Source organism: Misgurnus anguillicaudatus, chromosome 25 (assembly GCF_027580225.2).
Source record: "Misgurnus anguillicaudatus chromosome 25, ASM2758022v2, whole genome shotgun sequence".
Lineage (NCBI taxonomy): Eukaryota > Metazoa > Chordata > Actinopteri > Cypriniformes > Cobitidae > Misgurnus > Misgurnus anguillicaudatus.
In genome coordinates, this window is record NC_073361.2 from 8,284,108 (window position 1) to 8,309,944 (window position 25,837).

General features: G+C 39.4%; 1 long non-coding RNA gene across 1 annotated transcript; it reads right to left on the minus strand.

Moving 5' to 3' along the window:
• Nucleotides 1-2,791: 2,791 nt before the first annotated feature.
• LOC141362186 (uncharacterized) lies at nucleotides 2,792-24,568 on the minus strand. Its single transcript, XR_012368193.1, has 3 exons — nucleotides 24,405-24,568; nucleotides 20,861-20,975; nucleotides 2,792-3,600 (listed from the first exon to the last, which is right to left on the minus strand). It is a non-coding gene; the product is annotated as an uncharacterized lncRNA (long non-coding RNA).
• Nucleotides 24,569-25,837: the final 1,269 nt, after the last annotated feature.

Genomic DNA, 25,837 nt, shown 5'->3' on the forward strand with positions numbered 1-25,837 from the left:
CCAAAATGGCATGTACCCAAATTTGGGGTTATTTAGAGTAGAAGTGAGTTTTGTTTGCTGGGACCTTGGTGTTTGTTTGGAGGTCACTTACTAATCCAGGTCAAAAAAGTTAACCCCAAGGTCTCTATATTCTGGTTCAGGTCTCTTCTTTAGTGTTGGATTTGTTTACAACCGCCAACTAATTTGATCACCTACTGATTTTTTTATAACTCAACAGCACTAGCAAACCTTACACTATTGAGAAATAGTAATACTGCTGCTGAAAGGAATAGATACTGTACCAGACGCATTCAGAATGTGAGGATCAAGCAAACTGTCTGCTCGTGTTATAAACCTTCACTAACCTTCGACAGGTCTACGTTGCCTAGGGTTATATTGTTGTTCATGACTGTGCACCTGTCCTGTATAACTGACAGCTTCAAATATAAGGCCTGCTTTCATTATCTCTGCCTCTCATATCCTCAGGCTCCATTAAAACCAAGGCGAACCACAAAGAATGTCATTCAGACTTTCAGGGGTCACAGTTCTTGAAAACACCCATGTACACTCTACAAGAAGCCATTAATGGATTTGAAACAAGCTCTGGAAGCTACCAATGCACTACCTTCCTGTCAAAATGTGCTTTTTCTTAGGGAGGGGCTGCCAGACGGAAATGGCAGTGGTGTGTTTGTTAGTTTGAGCACTTACGCTGGAAGCTGGGTTTAGGAGGTGTTCTCAGGTTTGGCTGAGCTTTTCCCCCTAAGTGGAAAAACATTAATGGAAGTTGGCTTGGCTTTCATTTTCTTCCCCGTTCTCAGTGGTGGCTCTAACAGCTGAAAGGGGGCTGGTAGACGACCAAACATTAGTCACCACATGAATCCAGTACTCTGAAATATGCTTCGTGTCAAGGTTTGGGTAAATTCTACGAAAAAAGGGTTTGTTCAGCTCGACAGGAATTGGTCACTTAACCGAGAGAGTAGTTTCGAATTTATTGGTGCGGCTTATGCTGGCAGGCACAATGCATTGTTTAAGTGTAGAGAATTGGATGGTTTAAATTTGAGTGCAGTTATTGTAAAAAATGTAAGTTAAGTCTTACTCCATATCACACTGGCAATGGTCCTCACTGACTTATCATTCAGAGCTATGGGAGTGACAAGCAAAACTTATTCTGAGCTGTGGGCGGAGTCTAAACATCCTCAGTAAAGAGTTCAACTTGAAGCCCTTTTTTCTCCCAGAAATCCACTTGAGAAACAGCTAAAACCATACTGTGCTGGCAGGCTAGTTTTAGTTGGTTTAAGCTGGAAGTAGCTGGTTTAAGATGGTGGGTAAGTTGTTCTTCAGGCCTGGCCAGCTAAAACCACCTTAAAATGTGGCTAAAGTACCTCTTAAATCATCTTGCTGAACCAGCTAGCCTGGGAGACCAGCTACATTAAAACCATTCAACCAACCAGATTGGGCACGTTTCACTATTTTCTTTCCACAGGGTTGCACCAAAACCAGTCAAAATTCAGGTATGTTATCATTTTCCACCATCTCTCTTCATTGAAATGTGTGTGCATTAACGTAGTTTGCTAGTATATGAGAGCATGTGGTGTGCAGACTTTTAGAGATGAGAGGATATAAATAACATGCTGAAGGAAATAAAGTCTGTAAAATAAAGTAGCCTAACTACTTTGTATCATCTGTCACCATCTCTCTCTCTCCCTCTCTCTCTCTCTTTTTCCCTCTCTTTACCTCAAGAATGACTTTGGCTCTACTCATTTCCTACTATTCATGTGAGGATTTCATGGATGACATGCGTTGACCAAACACAACGGCATCACATCTGTTAAAAGTGTGTGCATATCTGTGTGTGTATGTGAGACTGGCTACTAGAATAAGCACATGGGCGATATTTTATAGCATCCCCATCTGTCAGAGGAAACCTGACTAAAAAAACAAATGGCTGGGTACAGTGATGGTGGGTAGTGGGTACTGGAATTTTAAACCACCTACCAATGATCTAGAACATCTAAAGAAATCACTTAGTAACTAGAAAGCTGAAGTACACATAACACATAGCAACAGCAACAGTCTAGTAACCACCTGAAAGAGGTGGCAAAGAATGAATTGAAAAAATGTTAAATTTTTCTCAATAGAAGGTATCTACATAGAAGGTATGTGGCTTTATTAAGTGCAAAAATATCTAGAGACAGTTTTACATGTCCATTTTCAACCCTAACCCCTTTTTTTGCCCTTAAAATGAGATGGTCTATTATTACCTTTTTTGAAACGGTCGTGAATAATAATGTTGGGCTCTGCTCTGATTGGCTGTTTCACAGAGCAGCTCTTTCAGTCGCTCTCTGTGTGTGTAAACAAACCTTATGTTTGAGTCTATATCAGACAAAGATACAGAATTTGAGGAATAATCAATTGTTTGGAAATTGTAAATGGACATTTCTAAGTGGTAAGTTTGCGTTTTTTTCAGTGTGGACCTGCAAAACGTAACTGTAACATCAATAATACAACTTCAGCCTAACTGCTAGCATATAGCATTAACTAGCATATAGCGCTAACTCAGCAGTAACAACTTTGTTTTAGCAATGTAACAACACTGTACTTAATTTAATGTTGGGGCGTACATCTCGACTGTAACGTCACAGTTGATGTTGAGATTGTTTCCAGCGGTCTTTTGCATCATTAACAAAGAGGAACAAATGCTAAATTATTATTAGTTGGCTAATGCATTTACTACCTTATTGTAAAGTTTTACCAAGTTTTGGTCTGTAAAAACTCAGCTTTTACACATTAATACGTGTCAGTGTTCAGCTTCGGTCTCTGTTAAACACATTAGCCTAAAGCAGTGTGGCTTGAGTACATTTAAGCATAAACCTGTGATTAAAAGAGCATGTTTAATGTCAGTATACTGACAGTTAAACTAAACACAAATGAAGCATGTGGGTCTATATAATGGCTTGAGTATTTTTACATCGAGTTCATATTTTTGGACTATTCTTTCAGCAGAAATGCCTTTCACCCATATAAGTAAGTCCAAGTAAAATAACACCATCCGTGCCGTATTTCACGCAGGCCTGGTGCTCAAACTTTCCTAGAGGTTTGAAAAACAATCTGTATTCTCTTCAACCCTAGTAGTTGCATCTGTCAATAAAAAAAAAGAAAAGTATGATTATAAGGCTGACTAGATGGGAGCCATGGTAAAAAAACATCTATTTTTCTCTTCTCTATGCACTTTTTCACTGCCTGCAGGTTTATTTTGGTCAAGCCACACTCCATCCACAGTATAATGCAGCTGGCAGTAGTGGAAAAAAGCAACAACAGAGAAGGCATTCTGTTTTCATCACCAGCCCCCAATCCATCGATCTATTTGAGACACGTACACCCAAACATACAGATGTACAGATGAAAGCTCAGGCACCTACAACTATTCCTCCGCTAACGTCTGGAAGAGTGACTTTTAATTACCAGAAAGTTCCATATTTGCATGATGAGTCGTAATACATTTGACACGTTGCGTATCGTGATGAAAACCTGTCCTACTTTCCTTCGCCTCCACTCCAAGAAAAATAATCTTCATGAGAACGCTGCTGTTTGGTTAGACCCACTCCATACAGCAGACAGGTCCTGTGAGAGAGGCGAATGAAATAAAAACTGGATTAACAAAAAAGATTTTTCTCTTTAAAAGGAATAATTCACCCAAAATGTAAAATTATGTCATAATTTACTTTCCATCATGTAGCTTGTGTTAATAGGTAAATTACGGTTCATAGTGACTACAGATAGTCTTTGCATGTCTGCCATATTTTCAGATGCAATAAGTTAGCTTAGTTTAAGAAACAGGACATAACTTGGGAAAGGGAAAGACTATTCTTTAAAGCACCATTTCTCGATTACTATCGTTACCTCGGTTCCCTGAGAAATGGGAACGAGACATTGCGTCAGCTTCTGAAGCAAAGTCCAGAGACTGTTCTCAAAAGGGAACGTCTCGGTTACTATCGTTACCTCGGTTCCCTGAGAAACGGGAACGAGACATTGCGTCTCAAGCTGACACAATGTCGAGAGACCGTTCTCGAAAGGGAACGACTCGGTTCCTATTGTTACCTGAGAAATAAGAACGAGACATTGCGTCAGCTTCTGAAGCAAAATTGAAGACCGTTCTCGAAAGGGAACGTCTCAGTTACTATCGTAACCTCAGTTCCCTGAGAAACGGGAATGAGACATTGCGTTGTAAGCTGACGCAATGTCGAGAGACTGTTCTCGAAAGGGAACATCTCAGTTACTATCGTTACCTCAGTTCCCTGAGAAACAGGAACGAGACATTGCGTCTGAAGTTGACACAATGTCGAGAGACCGTTCTAGAAAGGGAACGACTTGGTTCCTATCGTTACCTGAGAAATAAGAACGAGACATTGCGTCAGCTTATGAAGCAAAATTGAAGACCATTCTCGAAGGGAACCACTCAGTTACTATCGTAACCTCAGTTCCCTGAGAAACGAGAACGAGACATTGCGTTGTAAGCTGACGCAATGTCGAGGGAACGTCTCAGTTACTATCGTTACCTCAGTTCCCTGAGAAACAGGAACGAGACATTGCGTCAGCTTCTGAAACAATGTCGAGAGACCGTTCTCGAAAGGGAACATCTCAGTTACTATTGTTACCTTGGTAACATTACCTGAGAAACGGGAACGAGACATTGTGTTTCTATTGTAACCTCGGTTCCCTGAGAAACGGGAACGAGACATTGTGTCAGCTTCTTAAGCAATGTTGAGAGACAGTTCTCAAAAGGGAACGTCTTGCTTACTATTGTAACCTCGGTTCCGGGAGAAATGGGTTACTATTGTTACCTCGGGTCCCTGAGAAACGGGAACGAGACATTGCGTCAGCTTCTGCATACAGGTTTTAAATATGAGGGTGAGTAAATTATTTTTAGGTGAACATTCCTTTAAAGGGGGTTTAAAGCTATTTTATGCATTCTGATGTATTAACAATGTTTAAGAGTTGGATTCCTCATGCTAAACATTGGCAGAGTGTTAAAAAAGCATTTGGACGTGTGACAGAATATTTCTGTGCCAAATGCACTTCACCAAGTTTAGTTTTTTTTCCGAACAAGCTTTATTTCTTTTATGGGCAATTTCAGTGCAGGAAGTAAAGTGGAAGTCCTTATATGGGCACTTTAACCATTATAGCGCATTGCGACACCAACGAAGAGCTGACAAGAAATCAATATCACCAAAGATTTGTGTTGCTGTTTGTGCAAAAAAAAATTGTTGTTCAACTTCCCAAAGAACCATCATTATGGAAACAATGAATATAGTTTGTTTATCCGGGGTAGTAGCGGAGTTGTGCGTGTGTTTGTTCAACGCTGGATTTTGTTGAAATGGGACGGTCCCAACCTGGTCGTGAGTCGCAGGCGGTAAGTAAAACTGCATCAAATGTCTGTGTTTTGTTGGGAATCAGTGCGTAAGTGCATATAATGTAAATAGCACAAACATGTTGTGAATCATAAGTTATACAGAGATAGTGGGATAATTTTTTTGTGAGTGTTGCTTGCTTGTGACTCGCTTCATCCGGGGTATGCCTCCAAGTCTTTGGGCTTATTCGGAAAGAATCGGTAAAGCTGACCTGTCTTTAATAAATCTGTTAAAACTAAAGACTCTTTTGATGTATGAAGGATGTAAAACTACTTTATAGGTACTTAAGATTAACATAAGAAACAGCGTGTGTTATGTGAGCTTTAAGACACATCTGTTTGTGCAAAGACATTTAAAAGGAAGCTGTCTGGCTTGCTGCTTGATTGAGTCACATTGAGCCATGCAAATGCTCACATGTGCTCATCCCGGGTGCATTTCAGGAAAGTTTGCGCGTCCCACAGCGAGGTGAGTTAATCCACTCTGCAGAAGTGAGCTGCTAAAGCCATAATCATTTGAGCAAATACATAAACACACGGGCTAGCATCTCTCCTAGCTCACGTCAGGTAGGATTTATGCTAACGCCGTTCTCGGGTGTCCCAGACCGAGTGCTCAGTTCGCAGTGAGCCAATGCAATGTATCAGGTAACGTTCTCCTTCAAGGCTCAATGCCATTCGCCTTTATTCGTTTCGCCACTAATGCTTTTCCGTGTCCCGCAAAAGGATAAACAAACATGCAAGTAAAGGTCCGTATAAACATATCTAAATTTACCAAGTCCTGCCTGTCTAACTTAAGTTGTTTTCTTCCTTTTTTCCCTCTCTTTTTTCTTTTTGCTCTGCTTTTTCTCTTTCACATGCTTTTACAGTGAGGTGCTCTGAAAGCGCTCTTTGTTGCCACGCTCTACGGTGCCTGAATAGGACCAAACAAATGGCCCTGTCCGCCGGGCCCTAGAGAAGAGGTTCTGAATAGAATTCCTCCCCTGACTTCTCCCTCATGAGCTTTACAATGACAGACTACTCTTTTCTTCCTGTGCTCCCACTAATGGATAAGACAATATTTGCAGGAGCATGAGGTGGGGGTCTCTCTCTCTCTCTCTTTCGTTTGAATATTCAGACTCCGTCCATGCCAGCCGAACAACCCCCATCCCAACAAACACTCGGCCCATTTCCCTTTGATTTTCTTTAGTGCTCTTGTTTCCCAGGACAGCGTTTGTTTCTCGCTTTTTGGATGCTCCGAATCGAAATATCAAAAAGGATGGCAAAGAGAAAGCAACAGGTGTGAGGTAGTGTGGGACAAACACAGTACACGATGGCTAGATCATTTTTTCCCAATTGGGAGTTGGGTCTGATGTACGTTTAGAGAGTCAGTGGGGGCTTTTTGGTCTTTGCGTTCAAGTAAATCTTTAAATGTTGGGAAAATGAAGTGTTGAAACTATAAAATATTAAAACTATAAAAATTCTTCCATCCATGAAAGCATATTGCCATATAACTAGGTAGTCTTATAGCTCTTAAATCTTTTCAAACTGGGTATGTCATAATTACTTAACCTTTTAGAACCTAAAGCAAAATAGGCAGTTTTCACACATTTCATTTTTTTTCACAACTGGTGACTTCTTTTTCTGAGGGCGCACGATGCGAAGTTCGTCACAACATGTATGTAGCCCGTCATGTGTGTGGTGCGTAATTTCAAAATATGTGTTCTTCGCTTTGAGGGATCGTATGTGCATCACGTGTCCTGCCAAAATAAGTGCCTGCTGCAGACGCGTCAAAGGGTTTATGATAAAAGAGACGATTGTGTTTGCCAAATACTCGCATAATCTCATGCATAATCAGAGTTCACGGTTAAGAGAGAGAGTGTCTTTTGGAACATGAGCGTCTCTTTTATCATAAACGGTTTTGATGCGTGTGCAGCAGGCACTTATTTTGACAAAACACGTGATGCACACATGATCTCTCGACACGCAGGACACATTTTGGAAAAGGGAACCACACACATGATACTCCGAACACTTATTTTGAATTCGCGCCCCTTGGATGAGGAGTCACGAGCCGCCACTGAGTTTGACATGCTGAAAAAAAACAGTGAACAAAATAATCCAACACTTAAAACCCATTTAATCCCAAACTTTTTCTTGGAATTTGAATACATGCAATTTACTCCTTAGACCGCCCTAACACACAAACTTTATGCCTTCTTTGATTTTATGTTGGTTAAGTTAGTGAAATATTAGGTTTTATACTCGGTCACAATAGTGACCGGTGGGAAACATCATAGTCGGACTTCATTCTAATTAAATTAGACATATTTACATTAGAAATAGTGTGTTATACTACCGGTCACAATTGTGACCATTAAAAAAATCCTCAAAATATATCTGTAGTTGACCCCACCTACAAAATTTGATAGTTCTGTTTGTTAATTAAGATGTTTTACTTCTTTTTGTAGTAGTCTGAGGTAGACATCAGGTGTGTTCGACATCGGCTGCGGCTGGATGTAACCGATCGGCGAGATTAGCCGCGTGCAGGTGGGGAGGAGCTGAAAACGGAGACGTGAAGTCGGACGCGCTGTGGTTCCCGTAGCTTGCTGCATTTACGTCAGGCATGGCTGATCACGTGCCGTTTGCTTGCTTAATCACATTAAACATGATTTGTAAGATGTAAACTACGTAAAAAGTGAATTATACTGTTTTGAATGTCCGTGTATGAGCATGAGTGGAACTGAAGAGGCTTACAGCAGTGTTTTTACAAGAATAAAGAGTTCAACATAAGCATATATTATTTAAATACCAATGTAGTGGGGTCTACGTTTTTTATCCATTTTATTTTGATGAAGATGACACAATATAACATCGCGACTACATGAAAATAGCTTTAACTGTTATAAAAATACAGATTTGTGAGCATTTGTGGAACTGAGGGCGTGAAAAAACACGAAATACACGTGATTGTTGTCATGTTGTGAATCCGACCAATCGTGAAACTTGCAGCTCCTCTTCGCGAACTGCGCTGGCTAACTCAGGCGGCTGATCTCGAACCGCTCTCGCGGTACTTAAAAACCATATGACACAATCACGTGCCTGCAGCGCCAGCTGAAGTCGGACAAAAATACTAACCGGAATGCACTGCTTCAAGTCAGCCGCCGATCGGTCTGCGCAGCGCCGCATGAAGTCGAACACACCTATCTTCTTCTAGATGTGCAAGCAGGAAGTAAACTGATCTGGTCATGTGACCTTTCACCCTAGTCACATGACATTGATACATTTTAATCAAGACAATCTATTTTTTCATTTAAAAGTTTAATTTCTTGCCCAGAGCCAACATCATCCCTTTTAGAGCTTTTAGAAATAAGAAAAAAGACACGGCCACAATTGTGACCGGTGGGATTAAACGGGTTTTAAGACTTGAAAAATATACTTTAGTACATATACAAGTCATTTGTTTCCACAGTTCTCCATGTGTTTTCACTCCATTCACTAAAATTTGGTGCTCCCCAATACGGTCCGCAACTCACTGTTCAAATCGCCTTTCTGCTCTCCACAAAAACAGAAGCGATTGGCTGACGGAATGCAAGAAATTACCGTAATAATCCATAAATTGTGAAAAAATGCAAATTGTTACTTTCAGGAATTTCAAATAGCACAAATGGTTGAAGAGTTACGGTAAAATTAATAGAGCTTGGAAGAATATGTCGACACATCCAGTTTAATAGGGTTAAGAAAAATGAAGTAGTGACAGATGAGTTTCAGACATTTGCAACATTTATGAATCACTAATGGTGCTTTTCGATCTTGTCACTATTCACTTTTATTGTATGTAAACGTGCCAAGTTTTGGTCTAGCTATGTTTAAAGTAAGGAATAATTGACAACGGCCCATTGAATTTTTAGAAAAATAATGCACACCCGAGGTGGTGATGCGGCCATGATGCAAAGCATTTTTTTTCAATAATTCCACGGCCTGGAGTCAATTATTCTGCTTATACTATGGTTACCACACCTCAAGACATCGATCACATGGTATATTTAAAGGGATTAGTCTGGTTTTTGTACTTAAATCGCTATTGGGAGTAGGACTGTTTCTTCTGCATCTTATCCAATGGCTCTTTTGCTTGTCCCAAAACGTAATTTTAAAGCTGGCAATGGAGGCTTGAGCCATTGATATCATTCTAAAGCCGCATTTTCCACTGCACACGACAAATGACGGCCGATAAGCCGGAAGTCATTCATTTCCTATGGAGATTCGCGAAGGGTCTGCGTGAAGTGCCGACCATCTGCGGATGCGTAAATATCGGATCCGTTTTGAGCGTTGGATCCGTTAAAAAATTTGAACTTGCGCGACTAAACCGCATGCGATATGCCGACCGGAAATGATGTATTTCATTGTATTCCAATCATAAACTGTGTGTGAGGTAAAAATGATTAATCCTTTTTGTTTAACTTTATTAGTAACTTTATCAGTTACTGATAATAAATACATTATTAATTTAATTTGTGTATATAATTATTTTAATCTTGTCTTCATATGCTCTCTCCAAAAAATATTGGCAATCTTTGTCATATATGCATAGCTGTTTATTGTTTCATTCATTTGCGTTCATTAATTTATTCCACCACGGTAAATATATTAGAATGAAGCCTCTTGCGCTGGAATGAGCTTCCCTCCTATATACGATTAAACTGAAACTTCTTTACGACTGCCACTAGGAGGAGAACTCCGACTGTCGTTTCCGTATGTCGTGTGCAGTGGAAAGGCGGTTTAATGCTGCATTTACACCAGCCGCAGTAGAGGCGTCAACCGCGAGTGATTTCAATGTTAAGTCAATGTGAAGACGTGCTGATGCGTGTCTAGAGGTCTTGCAGCGCGGATTAGGCGTTTGACGCGGCGCGGTAGACGCAATTCCGCATCATCTAATTGAGTGTCTGGCACGGTACCACGAATGCTGCTTTTTGTGCACTTTGCGTTTGTCGTGAATTTGCGGCTGACGCCCGAGTTGAAAAATTTTAACTTTGGCGGATTTTCGAGCCACGTTAACCAATCAGGACCCTGCTTGCTGCTGTGGCGGCAGCCCCATCCGGAGTAACTCATTCAACATGAAGGAACGCTTGATATTGTTCGTAAGCAGTCACCCGGAGCTATACGACACAAGTTCTTATATCTATAGAGACAGGAATAAGGTAAACAAATATTATAATATTATGAAAGTATTCTGGTAAATGATGAAGAAGATATTTTGATAAATGATGGTGAGCACACACCATTGAATTCCATCGTATTTGTTTTTCCTACTATGGAAGTAAATGGTTACAATCAGCTGTGTGTTTACCATCATTTATCAAAATATCTTCTTATGTCTTCATCAGAAAAAATGAAATCCATACAGGTTTAAAACAACACGAGGATGAGAAAACGATGACAGAATTTTAATTTTTTGCGTGAACTATCCCTTTAAGACATTTTTAACACCAAATTATCTCTCGCTCACACTCTCTAATGCTTCACCTCTCTCTCTCTCTCTCTCTCTCTCTCTCTCTCTCTCTCTCTCTCTCTATGTCTCTCTCTCTCTCTCTCTCTTTCTATTTCTATTTAGAAAAGTCTGAAATCAGCAACTAATTGTCATGACAATGTTTTTATGGCTAATACACGGAGAAAAAAATTCCAGCAGATAAACAACTAGAGCATCAGAGTCCCTAGCGCTTGCTTTGTGAGTCGACATGGCACAATGACAAGGAGAAACAGAGGCTCAGATCATTATGGTTTAAATGGTTGTACTGGAAGTTCGCCAATTGCTTTCAAGCCCCAAACAGACCTGTGGTTTTCAAACACACACACACACACACACACACACACACACACACACACACAGACAGGCACACACATTTAAAGAACAGATATATTTAGTTTTCAGTAAAGATTTGTTATGATCCGAGTCATTTGTAACAACAGCAAATGTTTTTTTTCCCTCATTAAATACAGATTAAAACATCTGTGATTGTTTGAGCAGGTTGTACAATCAAATGCTTGACATTTGTTTTTGTTTTAATTATTTCAGAAGTAAATATTGAGATAAAAATGTTTCACTGAAACTTAATAAAACAAACTTTATTGTGTCTGTTATGTCTCTAAAGAACCAACTTGACAATATTTCTCATGGGCTGTCTCACTTGAAAACAAACTACTTATTTAATTCTTGCACAAATATCACCCTTGCTACCACAATGGCAACCGCCCCAAACACCCTAGCATCATGTGAGAGAGTTTTGTACGGGAAACGATCATATTTTATTCAGCATTTGTAAAATATAGTTATTTTGTTAAGCCGTAACCGAGCAGACCGAATGACTTAAGCAGATGTTTATCATCACTGAATCTTTCCGTTGTTAAAGTCTGGTCACAAGCAGCTGTCAAAGCAGGATGTTTTTATCATAATGAATGCGAAATGTGTCTGTTTTGTGCTGTCTGTAGTCTTTCTTTAGTTATTTATGTGGCTGAGGTTCAGTGAATGAACTGTGAATTGTGTTTTTTGCACATTCTTTAGTGTTCCAGGAAATCGCTCATCTTTATCTCTCAGCTAATATGCTTAAAGAATTAAAGGGTCTGATCAACAAACAATGACTCTTTCAAAAAGAGCACATAGTTATTTTCAGCGAGCTGAATTTAGCAAACATACGAAGGGTGTCGTTTTCTTCAAATGGCTATTTAACACTGTGCCTCAGAACGTAGCACAATAACATGGCAGCTAACTTTCTAAGATTTATGGTTTATTTAAAATATACATCATTATTATACAGTTTCTTTCCTTCATCTACTTTAAAGGAGGAAAAATCACAATAAAGATCTCTTTAAAATCTCAGTTGTTTCTCATAGACAGCAATTAAAAAGAAAATCAAATGGAGATGTATCTCCAGGGACAAAAAGCCAAGTAATCTCCACACAATGTCTCAGATGGCGTTTCAACACTGCATATTACGGCTTGGTATGGCAAGTACCTAGTACCTGCTAGTATCACCTCGGTTGAAGATCCAAGCGAGCCGTACTAAGACGTGACTGGTAACATTGCAGATCACTGATTGGTCAGAGAGAATCGTCACTATGATTGTCATTGCTAAATGCAAGAATAGCTTACCCTTGTGAGCCGACAAGCAAACCAAGTGATGTCGTCATCTCCGCTTTGTTGTACAAATTCACAAACTCATTTTTATCAATGAAAGAATTCGAGAATTAAGAACATCATTCCATCCTTTGCTTTTGCGTTGGTTGTTTGATGGTTGGTGTCGTGTTTACGATGATGTCATGGCAGTAGAGGCGGCGCAACTATAACAATAAGTCCTTAATCCCACCCACTTTGAAACGATAAAAAACTGCAGTGGAAAGGCCATAGACTGTAAAAAAGATGGACGTCGCCCGTTCGCTCTCTTCTACTGGTGAAAAGTGAAGCCACCAGTGTCCCAATACGGCGTTGACATCTTGGGTCTTGAGTATGTGCAGTAGCGATTTCGGGACCAGTCATGCGCAGTAGTGAGAAGGAAGTGAAGCCGTGAAATCAAGGCCCTGCTATCGCAGAATGCCCATATCACAGCTGTCAATCATGATGTGACACCACCGTTTTTATAGCATTAAATAACTAACTAAAAACAAACGTATTTTAAAACAAACATTTAAATCTACATAAGCGTGATTAAAACTACATTAAATGACAGAAACCAGCTTCAGAAAAAAGATAATTGAAGTGTAATTAAATTGTTTAGTTGGTCTCAAATCCCATTGAATAACATGGGTGAGGCGGAGTTTATGATCTATACTGGGACCAGTCACTGGGGGGCGATCAAGACGTTTTGGCTTCACTTTTCAGGGCTTGTGCAGCACGCTTGGGAAACGCAAACCGAGCCAAAGTAAAGCGAGCCGTGCCGAGTCGTACCATACAGTGGAAAAAACAACGCTATCTCATGAGAATTCGTACATATTTTATGAGTTGGCTAATTTGTATTAATTCATACGAAGACATTCGTAAGTTTTGGTACGATTTGCCTTTACCCATGTGATGTTGGGGTTAGGGGCGGGGTTAGGTTTCATTGTTGTTGTTTTTTCATGATAATCGTATTATTTTGCACGGTTAACTTCGTATAAATTGATACGAATTACCCAACTCGTAAAATATAGACGATTTCTTGTGAGATCAGGCACGGGAAACTCCAAAACTGTGCACAGATTTGATAAGAAATATATATGTTGTTTTTGTACTTCTCCAGATTACCCTTTGAAGTCAATATACGAATAAAACTAAATATAAAATGAACACCTGGTCTTGAATGTGGACGTTTTATCTTGTTAATCAAAGAGCTGTACGATTCTGTTTGTCATTGATCTCTGTACAGTCTCCCTTCAGCTTCATTCGGTGGGAGGAACTAGCCTATAAAATGTTGGTATTAATTTAGTTCACCTTGTTTTACAGTAGATCCGAGGATGGTATAGGATGTTTGTTTGTTGATGTCTCTGGGTGCAGGAATTCTCCCCATCACACTTCTGTCCCCATAATTAGCATTCAACATCTCAGAGATTCCCAAGACATCTCGGAAACTGTTGGGGTTTTGGTTGGAAATCAAAAAGCAACAACATGTGTGTTTGTTTCCTAAAAACACCCAAATATCATCCGCCCCATTTGCCATTGGTCAGACTATGACATATCCCCACCCCAAACTCATGGCAACCAACCCAGTCTCACCCCATGTCGTCAATATTTGACGACACTTGACCATTCGTCAATATGTGACGCGGAGGGTATACCTTTCGCGTCATTTTTTGACGAACTGGGGAGTTCAATACTATTACGTCCGTTGCATTCTCTTCTCCTATTTTCTTACCATTTTCGCGTCGGTTTAGGGTTAGATTTACATAATGACATCCCTACCCAAACCTTACTCTAACCCCAACGCCAGGTGACAACTGTTTCTAACCCCAACGCCAGGTGACAACTGTTTAATTTCGCGTACACTGTTTAATTTCGCGTACACTGTTTAATTTTGCGTAATCTAACCCTAAACCGACGCGAAAATGGTAAGAAAATAGGAGAAGAGAATGCAACGGACGTAATAGTATTGAAGTCCCCAGTTCGTCAAAAAATGACGCGAAAGGTATACCCTCCGCGTCACATATTGACGAATGGTCAAGTGTCGTCAAATATTGACGACATGGGGTGAGACTGTGTTATGGCAACAGTGCAGTGTTTTGATAGTGACACACTGTTTACCCTTATTAGATTTATTGACATACAAATGGCTTATCAGAGTTATCTCTTTACATTAGTCTATTATTACATGCCACCTTCAGGTAGTTTGCACAAGGAGGCATTAAACAGACAGACAGAGAAAGTGAGATTGAGAGAGATCACTGGGGTTTTCACCTTGCCCATAATTCTTATGCTGTCTAGTGATTCGACATGGGACCAATAGAGTCTGTGATGGATACCGCAAATGCTCAGCATATCTGATCAGTTTATCAGAATGAAGATAGAAGAGAGAGAGAGAGAGAGAGAGAGAGAGAGAGAGAGAGAGAGAGAGAGAGAGAGAAACAGCACTATTGCCTCAGCAAGCCTAACTCTGATTCCCGCCTCCAGTCATATTCAATCCAGTCAGACTGCAGGGTTCTGAATAACTGCAGGCGATATCTTGGCCTGTCTGTCTGGTTGTCTGTCTATCTTGTCTGGCTGTCTGCCCACCTGAGACTCTTCAACGGCAGCAAGATATCCAGTTCAGCAGCCAGTGAGCGCACTTTACCAAGGGGCAAATCTTCAACCCTGTCCATCTGCAGAATTAACAAGATGAACTGCCTTCTCATCGCCAAATAGCAAACCCTCTTCTTCTGTGACAGCTACAGTATACACACAGCTCTGTATGCCAAGCCCGTCCTGGACAGCGTGTGGCTGAACAGATGGGCAGTAAAGCCAGAAAAGCTGTGGTCGCATCAAGATATGACAGCTGTTAAGGGTTGTTACTGTAACTATGATAAACTTGTATATAGCCTAATGATAACACTGTGTTTATCTGTCATCTAGTTTGTTTTGGGACTATCAATATGTGCAATACAAACGAATAAGTGAAGGAATAATTTGGCATTCTTTTTCAGTTTCTGAATTTACTATTTATATGTATGTGTTTAGGCTAAAGGGGACATATTATGAAAATCAGATTTTTTTCATGTTTAAGTGCTATAATTGGGTCCCCAGTGCTTCTGTCAACCTAGAAAATGTGAAAAAGATCAACCCAGTAACTTAGTTTTGGTAAACCATCCTCTGCAAGCATGTGAACAAATAGATCATTGAAATTTGGCTCCCCTTGTGATGTCAGAAGAGGATAATATTGTCAGTTAATTTGTATTATCCAACCATGGCACCGTCATTTAGTTAGGGTGACCATACGTGCCATTCTTCCTGGACGCATCCTGGCCAGAATTTCGGTGCGTCTTTCGGAAGTTGTATTTGTTGACCGCATATGTTATCAAGGTTTTTATATTTCAGAAAATCAACCATTACATTTTAAGGTAAGAATGGAACTACGATTAATGATTTGTGGGGGTTTTTTAACTAAAATGTGAGAACCTTGATGACGTGTGCGGTCGACAAATACAACTTCCAGAAGACGCGTCCGAAAAGGACGCTTCCGGTAAGAATGGCACATATGGTCACCCTAATGTAGTGCAGATATCAACTCATTTGCATTTAAAAGGACACAACCAAAAACAATTTTTACTCACACCTACAAAGTAGCAATTTTAACATGTTATAATAATGTTATAAATTATCTATATGGTATTTTGAGCTAACACTTTACATACGGACTCTGGGGACACCAAAGATTTATTTGACATCTTAAAAAAGTCTTGTGAAATGTCCCCTTTAAATAATATTTTTTGTTTCATTCAACAACACTTCTCCCATATTCCAAATAAAAATATAGTTTTTACTTGAATTTATTTGCTGAAAATAAAACTGTTAAAAAAAGCAAAAATATGCAATGTTACAAAAATTAACCATGGTTTTACTACAGTTAAAACCAAAAACCATGGTTAATTTTCCTAAAGGGCAAACACATACGCATACAGACAAACCCATTAAATACCAAACATCATGGGTAAAATGAATCCTCTTGAGTCAATGTAAATTGTGGTAATATTTTAAGTCTGTAAAACACTAAGGATGGGCTTTGTGACACACCATGCAATTATCCTAAACTGTCCTCCCGTCCTAAATAATCATACTCCAGGAATTCTTTCCCGTGGCACCGTTGTTTCACTAGGATTAGTGGGTTTGTTATGGCTCTGATACACCTGCTTTAGTGTATACTTAGACTGTCAGAGTCCCGCCCTGGGACTAGAACAGATCCACGCGTTCCTGTCAGTAGAAAATTATGGCGCCTCCACAACCATTTTCGTGATATTTTTACTCTGGCCTTGTCTCCATCACTGTCTGTTGGTTATACGGTTATTGCCGTACAAAAGTGCATGTTAAATGTATGTTTTGTGGGCTCGCTGACTATGAATTTTAAATGAGACAATGTTTTTCTTGTTGGGTTTCTCTTGTAGGGGATTGTTTCGATGCTGAAAGCCGGAATGAATGCATGAGATTCTCAGTGTGCGGGTGACCTCGGGGTTAAAGGTTACCATGGTAATCAGGTCAGAGGGGATTGTGGCTTCGGTTTTCAACTAGTGAATGGGCCGAACCCATGTCCATCTGTCATACAAACGATACACACATTCACACGGACACTGCAGCGTTTTTTCTCACACACAGAGTCTTTAGCTTACTGACCTCAAAAAGTCAAAAGCACAAAACCAGGTCTGAAAATAATATTTTATCCTGATCTCACAAAAAATACATGCTGGCAAATTCATATGAATTCATATGATTATCCAAACAAGCACAGATGAAACCCCACCACTAGCCCCAATATCACTGAGGCAAAAGCATATTGAACTAAAATGTATAAATGAGATCGTACAAAATTCATACGAATGACCCACCACGTAAAATAGATACAACGTGCCATGAGATTGTGGGTATTTTAACCATAGATCCCTCATTTATGTAAGTCTGAAGGATGTTTTGCCTGTTTTATACCGAAGTTCAAAAAGCAACATTTCAAATTCTTCAAAAGCAAAAAACCAACAGAGTTACCCACCTTATCCAACCCTGTCTTATGGCATTAGTACATATTTTATGAGGTGGTTAATTCATAATTATTTGTACAAACACATTTGTACATTTTTATATGATTTGCCTTGCCCTCTGTGAGTTTGGGTTTAGGGGTGGGGTTTCGTTATTGATTTTTATGATAATTATACGTTTTTGCACAATTTATACGAATTAGCCAACTTGTAAAATATGTCGAAATTCTTATGACATCAGGCCGACTAATGGCGCTTTTCATTGCATGGTACCTCACGGTTTGGGTCAGGTCAGCTTACTTTTGGGAGCTTTTCCACTGGGTGCAGTACTTAGTACCCGATATTTTTTTAGTGCCACTTCGGTCGGGGTTCCAAGCGAACCAAGCTGATACCAAAACGTGACACGAAAACACTGTAGATCACTGATTGGTCTGAGATAATCGTCACTACCAGCATCATCGCTATAATATAAAATATTAGCTTTACCTTCATACTAGCTTGCGCTGTCTCGAGTAAATCTGTTGTCATCTGTGCCCTGCTTTAAGTTCCCAAACTCCCTTTTAGCGATAAAAAACATCCACAGCTTGTGAATCAGGAACACCATATCAGTTTTTTCCAGACTTGCAGTTTGTGGCGGCACATTCGCGACTTGCACGTCCGCATATATGCTTAAATGCAACTTGAATGAGGCCCAGCGGAGAGCTTTTTAATTTTGTAGTGGACTAAGAAATAAACGAATGTATGGGAATGTACAATGACGCTCTCACATGATGTCACAGCAGTAGGCAGTGCAAATATAACGACACGCCTATAATCCCTCCCACTGCGAAGTGTTACTGTGGGTTCACACCAGTTGCGTTTTAGGCGTCAAAATCGCATCTACCGTGCCTAGATTGCCACTTGAACAGTTTGAGTTTATCCTCTTCATTCGCGACATTCATGCGAAAATTTGCGTCATGGGAGGGGCTTCTACGACTCCGCTCGCTTTCTGTACTCACGTCACTACTAGAGCAAGCTCCTGATTGGTTAATGTGGCGTGTTTTTCCGTCAAAGTTTAAAATTTTAAACTTGCGGGGCAACTCTCAATTAACACCATTGAGGCGGAATGGAGTCTACCCCGCCACGCTAAACGCCTCATTCGCGCCGCGAGACCTCCAGACGCGTGTCAACGCATCTTCACATTGACTTTACATTAAAATCACTCACGCTTGACGCCTCTACCGCAGCTGATATAAACGCAGCATTACAAAACTCGATGGATAAGCTAACCAAGACAAAGTGAGGTAAGCTAACCCGACCTGACCCAAACCAATCCATGGGGTACTATGCAATGAAAAAGCGCTATTAATCTCTATACTTTGGCTTAGGAGGTTGGTCAAATCTCTACTTCTAAGTATGAGCAATAGCGATGCTTGATCTATCAAACACCAATTAGCACCAAAACAACTATTATTCTACTTTAAAACTGTTATTTTATGCAAAGTTGAAACTTGTGTGGTTGCATGGCATTCTGAGATTGCCAGGTCTTTGCATGGGCACAGATGTTGCGCACTTGTACCTAGTTGCATCAAAAACATCTACAGTATAACACTGATGTGTACATTACGCTCGTTGACTCTCTGCATAAAGTAAAATGTAAGCCGATGTGACAGCGAGAGCTGATCATCAGGCCATTTCAAAGACTTGTCTGTATGTGTTCCATTGCAGAATGAATATAGCATCTGATAGCATCAAGCTATACTTGATTCTGCGGAGGAAACATTAGCGCTGAGGAACGATATGGATTTCTTGGAGTACCGGCGCCACTGAGATAGCAGGCTGCTTTAATCTTCCACTCTGGATTCAGATTTCTGTTACAGATGCCTCTCTCACGCTCACACACTCACTCTATGTCTCCCTATAGCTTTAGAGCTGATTCACAGGCATCTGATTGGTTGAAAGTCCTGAGGGGTCAGCAGTGGTGCTCTTCTTTACAACAAACACCTGAAACTAAAGCCCATACTGCCGGTATAATGTATGTGAGAGGAAGGGAAATATTTGGTCCCATACATACATGTAAAGTGATAGCCAAAAGTTTGTGATTCAACCTGTTGCTGTTTCTCTAAGCTACGAGCTAATGAAATATAAGACATTTTGCTGATTTAATAACAGAATATTGTGTGACATGCCAATACAGAATACCTATGCAGTTAAAAATACTGTTTTAGCAATGATGATGTAATCATGTAGTTTTCAAACATATGGCATACAACCACTGTTTTATCTCAGGGGATTTCATGCTAGCACTTTTGGTTAGTTTGGTGTCAGAGTTCGGTACATTTAAATGATGTGAGCACTGTTTTTTTTCCGAACTCAGATGCGCACCCATGAACCACACCCGAGTCCGCCTGAAGAAAGTTTGCTGCTGATAGGAAATTAAACTGATATTAAGGAAGTCACGTGTTTGTGTGTGTTCATTTATGTTTAAGCATAATTTTTGACAATTTCTGCTTGCCTCTGCAAACTTCATCGGTTTGGCGCCTTCTCATTCATAGCCGCTGCTAATAAATAATATAATGTCAACAAAAAACAGTGGGGAAATGGGATAAAGGAGAAATCGAAATCGGTTTCGCACCAGCCAATCAACATACAATTAAAGTGTGAAAGCACCCTCAGAGATCTTTTCCAAAACAGTTTCAGTGGCATCCCAGCATTGCTGTTCACCAGCATATTTTATGTTTTGGATGCTAGTAAACAACATGCTAGTATGCTAGCGTCTAACAAGCATTAAGCCCTGAGCCACCATTGAACAATTAGCTTTTTAAAAGGACCGTTTTTGATCAACCAGCTATATCCAAACACCAAAACCAGTATAAACCGGTCTGGACCACCATGAAAAAACTTGTAAACCTTTATGATGTGCTATAGCCTACTTATTTTTTTGTTTTTCTTTATTTCATATCTAAATAGCAATCATGTACGTCAAATTTCTAGGAATTTGTTTATTGAAATTAAATTTATTTTCGACCGAGGTGGTACTAAGATTAAAATTGGTTTCAAACATAAATAGTGCTTAAAGTGTTTATAGGTCAACTGCATTACATTAGCGGCACAAAGTTTGTGTGTTCAGTTTCCAGGGAACACACAAGCTGATATAAAAATGTACAGATTGAATGTTGCTTTGAATAAAAGCATGCATAAATAAATGCATAAATTAAAATAATTTCATGTTTGCAAATGCATAGCCGCTGTTCATACATATCAGAGCACTAACGCTAATCCTTGTTGCACAAACACTCAGATAGGTCTAGGCCCTGTTGTTCGAAGATTGAAAAGACTCACTTGCTGAGACAAAGCCCAGTGAGGGTCATTGTGTTTGTGTGGAGGCAGAAAAGCATGGTGGTCCTGGCCCACAGACAATGGGTCCCATCCTATTAGCGTTGTGTTAGGAGGCCTGCTGAGAGAGGACATGCTGAATTAGCACCACCATGTTCGGCTCATCTGTCACTGCTGCCAGGCCATACGGCAAGTAGGACACAGTTGTAAAGCGACAATAGATATTACTAAAGTCTTTTGTTGACCACCAGAGATTGACAGGAGTGGCGGTGTGCACCGTAGCCAAGTAGCCGGATGTTTGTCAATGCGATGTTTGTTCAAAAGTCGAATGGAAATTATTCAGATGGTAAGCTTTCTAACAATGACTTTGGGATGAAACAAGGAATCGGTTAGAGGAAGATGGGTGATTTTTTTTCAGTTCTAGTAGAAGATGCTTAATACATCAAGATACAAGATAATACTGTGCGCCATGTAAGATCATATTTGTATTATTAATATGTGAATAAACAAACAGTTCACAAACAAATGCTAACAATTATTAAAATAAATGCACTGACATTTGTGCTTTTTTCAGTTGCTTAAAAACACAGTAATGGCAAAAGTCTTATAACACTGTGTTCAGCACAAACTGGGCTACTATATTATATGATCAACATGTATGTACATGTTTGTATTTTTGAGAGAAAAAATATTTCTGCGTGGTTTTTGAAAAAGAAACAAATTTAAGTGGCTGATATAAGTCCAAAAAACCCTTACTAAACATGTTTTCCCAAGACTTTTCAAAACATGACCTAGTAGTCTAGAGTTTTTTCTTTAAAATGATGTGAAAATCATTCTGCTTACTCATTCACATAAAACAATATACTGATTTACAATTTCAAAGTCACTTTTTGGTTAGGAAGGCAATATGCAAGGAGGCTGGAAGCTCTTGAATAATCTGCGATTGACAGCTGAAGAACAATACACTTGCATAATGAGCTGCATAATGAGCCTTTAGGCAGTAAGTATTGTTACGTGTTTGTTTGTGAAAGCAACACAAAATAAATGCCTTCCCATGCGTGATCCTGCGTTAAATAAACTTACTGTGCAGAGATATACGCGAACAAACAGGGTTTTAGATGTGTTTAGATGCGTCTTAATACAAAGTGCTTCAAATATGAGGCATTGTGTGTTTGTGTGTGCGTTTGGCCGTCGATCGCGTCTGACGGAAGCACAAAGAAAACATAAGCGCCTGGAGATAACTTTTATTTACAGGCGAGAGAGCATCTTTTATAATGATACCACAAAGCGCGTCAAATTTGAGGCATTGTGTGTGCGTTTGGACATTGATCCCGTCACACTGACGAAGCACACACACTCGCGTCTGTCTGGAGATAACTTTAGGCGCGAGTAAACAAGTAGATGTTATGTTTGCAATCGCATATTTTATAATGATACCACAAAGCGGGTCAAATATGAGGCATCGTGTGTTTGTGTGTGCGTTTGGACGTCGATCGCGTCTGTTTGATGAAGCACACACACTCGTGTCTGGAGATAACTTTTGTTACAGTCGTGAGTAAACAAGTAGATGTCATGTTACCAGCACTTGGATTAAAACACAACACATCACTAAATGGCTGCAGTGGTACAAATATAATTTGTCATTAAAATGCCATGAAGTGTTAATACTCTGTCAAATAGTTTTATAACAGCATTATTAATATTTTTCTTGACCTCAACTACAGTGCTACAATTTAAATTTGTCATTACAATGTCGTCAAGTGTTAATACTCTGTCAAATTGTTTTATAACAGCATCATGCATATTTTTCTTGACCTCAACTACAGTGCTACAAATTAAATTTGTCATTAAAATGTCATGAAGTGTTAATACTCTGTCAAATAATTTTATAAAAGCTTCATAAATATTCTGAATTTAATTTTTTTGTTTGTTTCCACCAGGGGCTAGAGAAATAAAATCAATCCTTAAATAATAATAATAATAATAATAATTAAATTAAACGTTAATGTCAGAAAATTACAGAACTCTCTGTGTGAGGAAGAACAAGTTCTGTTAGTTGTCAGTTTTTATGTATTGTGCACATACATAAAGCTATATATGCTGTGTAATAACAATTAGTATTAACACTTAATGACTACATGCTACATGTCCACACATTTTTGTCTGTACAAAAAACTCAATGTTCATTACAAATGTTATGTCAAGATTATGAAGGGGTCATGTCAGTCTTGTAAACACCCCTTCCAGTAAAGTGTTACCGAAAATACCAATACAATACACAGAAACATAAGAATACATGGCATTATTGCATACACTGCATAGGATGTATACTATCATGATCCTGTCAGCCCTGTATGTATTTTCAGGATCAAGGGAGCCCTTATTGTTGTCTTGTTTTGTGTTGAGAGTCATGTGGCCTGTGTTTATGTTTTGTGTGCCTCGTGCTCTCTTGTCTTAAGTCTTGACCCCTCGCTCTTGTTTCCTTGTTAATTATTCATTACTAATTTACGCCTTCACCTGTGTGTCCTGTGCGTCACCGTCTGGAGTCTTTGTCTTGTTTTTGCCCTGTCTGTTATTATTTAATTCTTGCCTTGTTTATCCCCTCAAGGGAGTTTTTGTTACATAAAAAAGTATTTTTGGTTAAGAGCTGTCTGCAATTGGGTTCTGTCCTCCCCGTTCCTGACATATATTAATGTTACCAACTGTAAAAATAATAGCTGGTAGGATTGTAACCAGAGAGTTAATTGCACTATTAAGCAAGTATATTTGTCTTAATAAATGGTCATATAGCGAATGTTAAATTGGGCATATCCATTCATGACAAGGGTCCTACGTTCCTATAGCTAAATTGCTACAGTAGTGCACATCACTAGCAGCACATAGGCAATAGGCTCGATTCCAAGGTAAGAAAAAATATTTATAACTTGAATGGATTGCAAGTTGAGCAAAAAAGTGTCTGCCAAGTGTAAAATATACCCCTGATTTATGTTCTATGGAAAAAAATCAAGAAATAAATTTTACTAAAATGCAATGTGTTAAAACATATTTATTAATTATAAATGAATAAGCAAATACGTAAATAAAAAATGTGAGTAGAGTGGAGAAGCAGAAATTTGCTCTTTAACACAAACTGGACGCAAAGCAGCTTGGATATTTAGCTAACCATGAGGAAAGGTCATACAAGTTTTAGTTTATTATAAGCAAGATAAGCAAATTATAACAGATGTGGGGTCACCCTAATGGTTACTATACAAAACTGTGTTTGGAATTGCAAAATTTATTGCTAGAATTCATGTTATCCGTAGTTCAGATAATGCTGCTCATGATTATAGTTTTGTTTGTAACCTTGTCATTTTAATTTTCTGGTGCAAATATGCACTGACAGTACTAAGTAAATTGTAATCTGTTGTTTGTTTTGAAAATAGTATTGTGTCCAAAGTATACAGTCATTCACATATAATGCTCAGTAATAAAGGTGCTAGTGTGAGAAAGTTTTTTTCATGAAGACTGTGATCAACATCCAATTACATATAATTGGTTAGGTATTTACCCAATAAATTAGGTTGCTCAGTAAGACACCACCAGCTCATTTGCAGGTTAACTGTAAAAATAATGAAGACAATGTATTAGCAACTCTACATCGGTGTAGCACACCTCCTGAAAACCCTCCAAAACAATCCTAATTAAAATAAAAAATCAGACAACACACGAACATAAAACACACACACAGAGAGACACACCAGGGAGAGGTGAAGCTAAAAGTTCAGTGATCCAATGTTTGCTTTCCCGAGATTGAATATTTAACAAAGCGTATGCAGTTAAACAGTAACGTAATGCTCCCGCATTGACAGGCTCATTAATTTTTAACCTGTCGCGCTGAGATTCGCACTGTGTTCTGTGAAATTGGTTTTGCATAAAGTATTAGGACGTGACATTAAAGTTGGGAATTTCGAAAAAAGATCAAAACTCCAAATGGGCATGTTACTGATTTCTGGAGTTCCATCATCTTTCAATTTGGTTGCAATGACATTTGCAATACACCATGTAGCGTGTTGTCTTTCATGTCTCCTGGTCCGGTGGCACAAAGATCAACCATTATTTCAGTGCTTTTTACCATTTCACTCTTTATATCTTTCTTTATCTGCTACTACATCCCACACATTAATTTATCCTCATGAAACACTGTTTCCAGATTGCATTCAAACTATACTTTTTTTTCATGTGTGTTGTCAAACCAATTTACATATGCATTGGTGGCATATTGCTCTACCAACTCAGTTTCAGAACCATGATCATTTACAAATATCATTTCAATACACTGTCTGAGCATTTGTGCATTCTGGTTATCGTTTAATAAAGGGGAAGTGTAATAATAATGTGAAGTAATGTAGTATATGGTATATCCACAGACAGTAAAGTAATTTGGAGGCACAAACTAAATAAATGTTAGTGACATGACCTAGTTGAGCAGAGTTATGGAAAAAGCACTGACATGATGCACTGACAGCCAATTGGAGTCCAGACAGTGGAGCTCACATCAACCGCCCCCAAAACTGCAACACCTACAAGAAATCAACAGTACAGCAGGTTAGTGAACTATAGTGATTTAATCTCTGTCCATGCAAATGCCTCTTTAAACTGATTAGAGTCAACTAAGGGTGCACTCACACTATCCAAACCAAACCACGCTCGGGCACGTTTGACCCCCAAAGCCTGGTTCGTTTGACTAGTGTGATCGCTCTATACCGAGCCTGGGCAAGGTTTGGTTAATCGTGCCATGACTGGCTTGCAGAGGTGGGCTGTAGTGCGGTTCACTTGGGCTCAGGCAAGGAAGACCACTCACCTTCATCTGCCTTCTTTAAAACCTTCTGATGCACACAGCAGGGTTACGTGAATGTCCGAGCTGCACACGTCACAGACCAACTAATAAATACGATGGCATGTAAGAGGGCTGTGTGTCATCGTGCACCGAACAACTCCAAA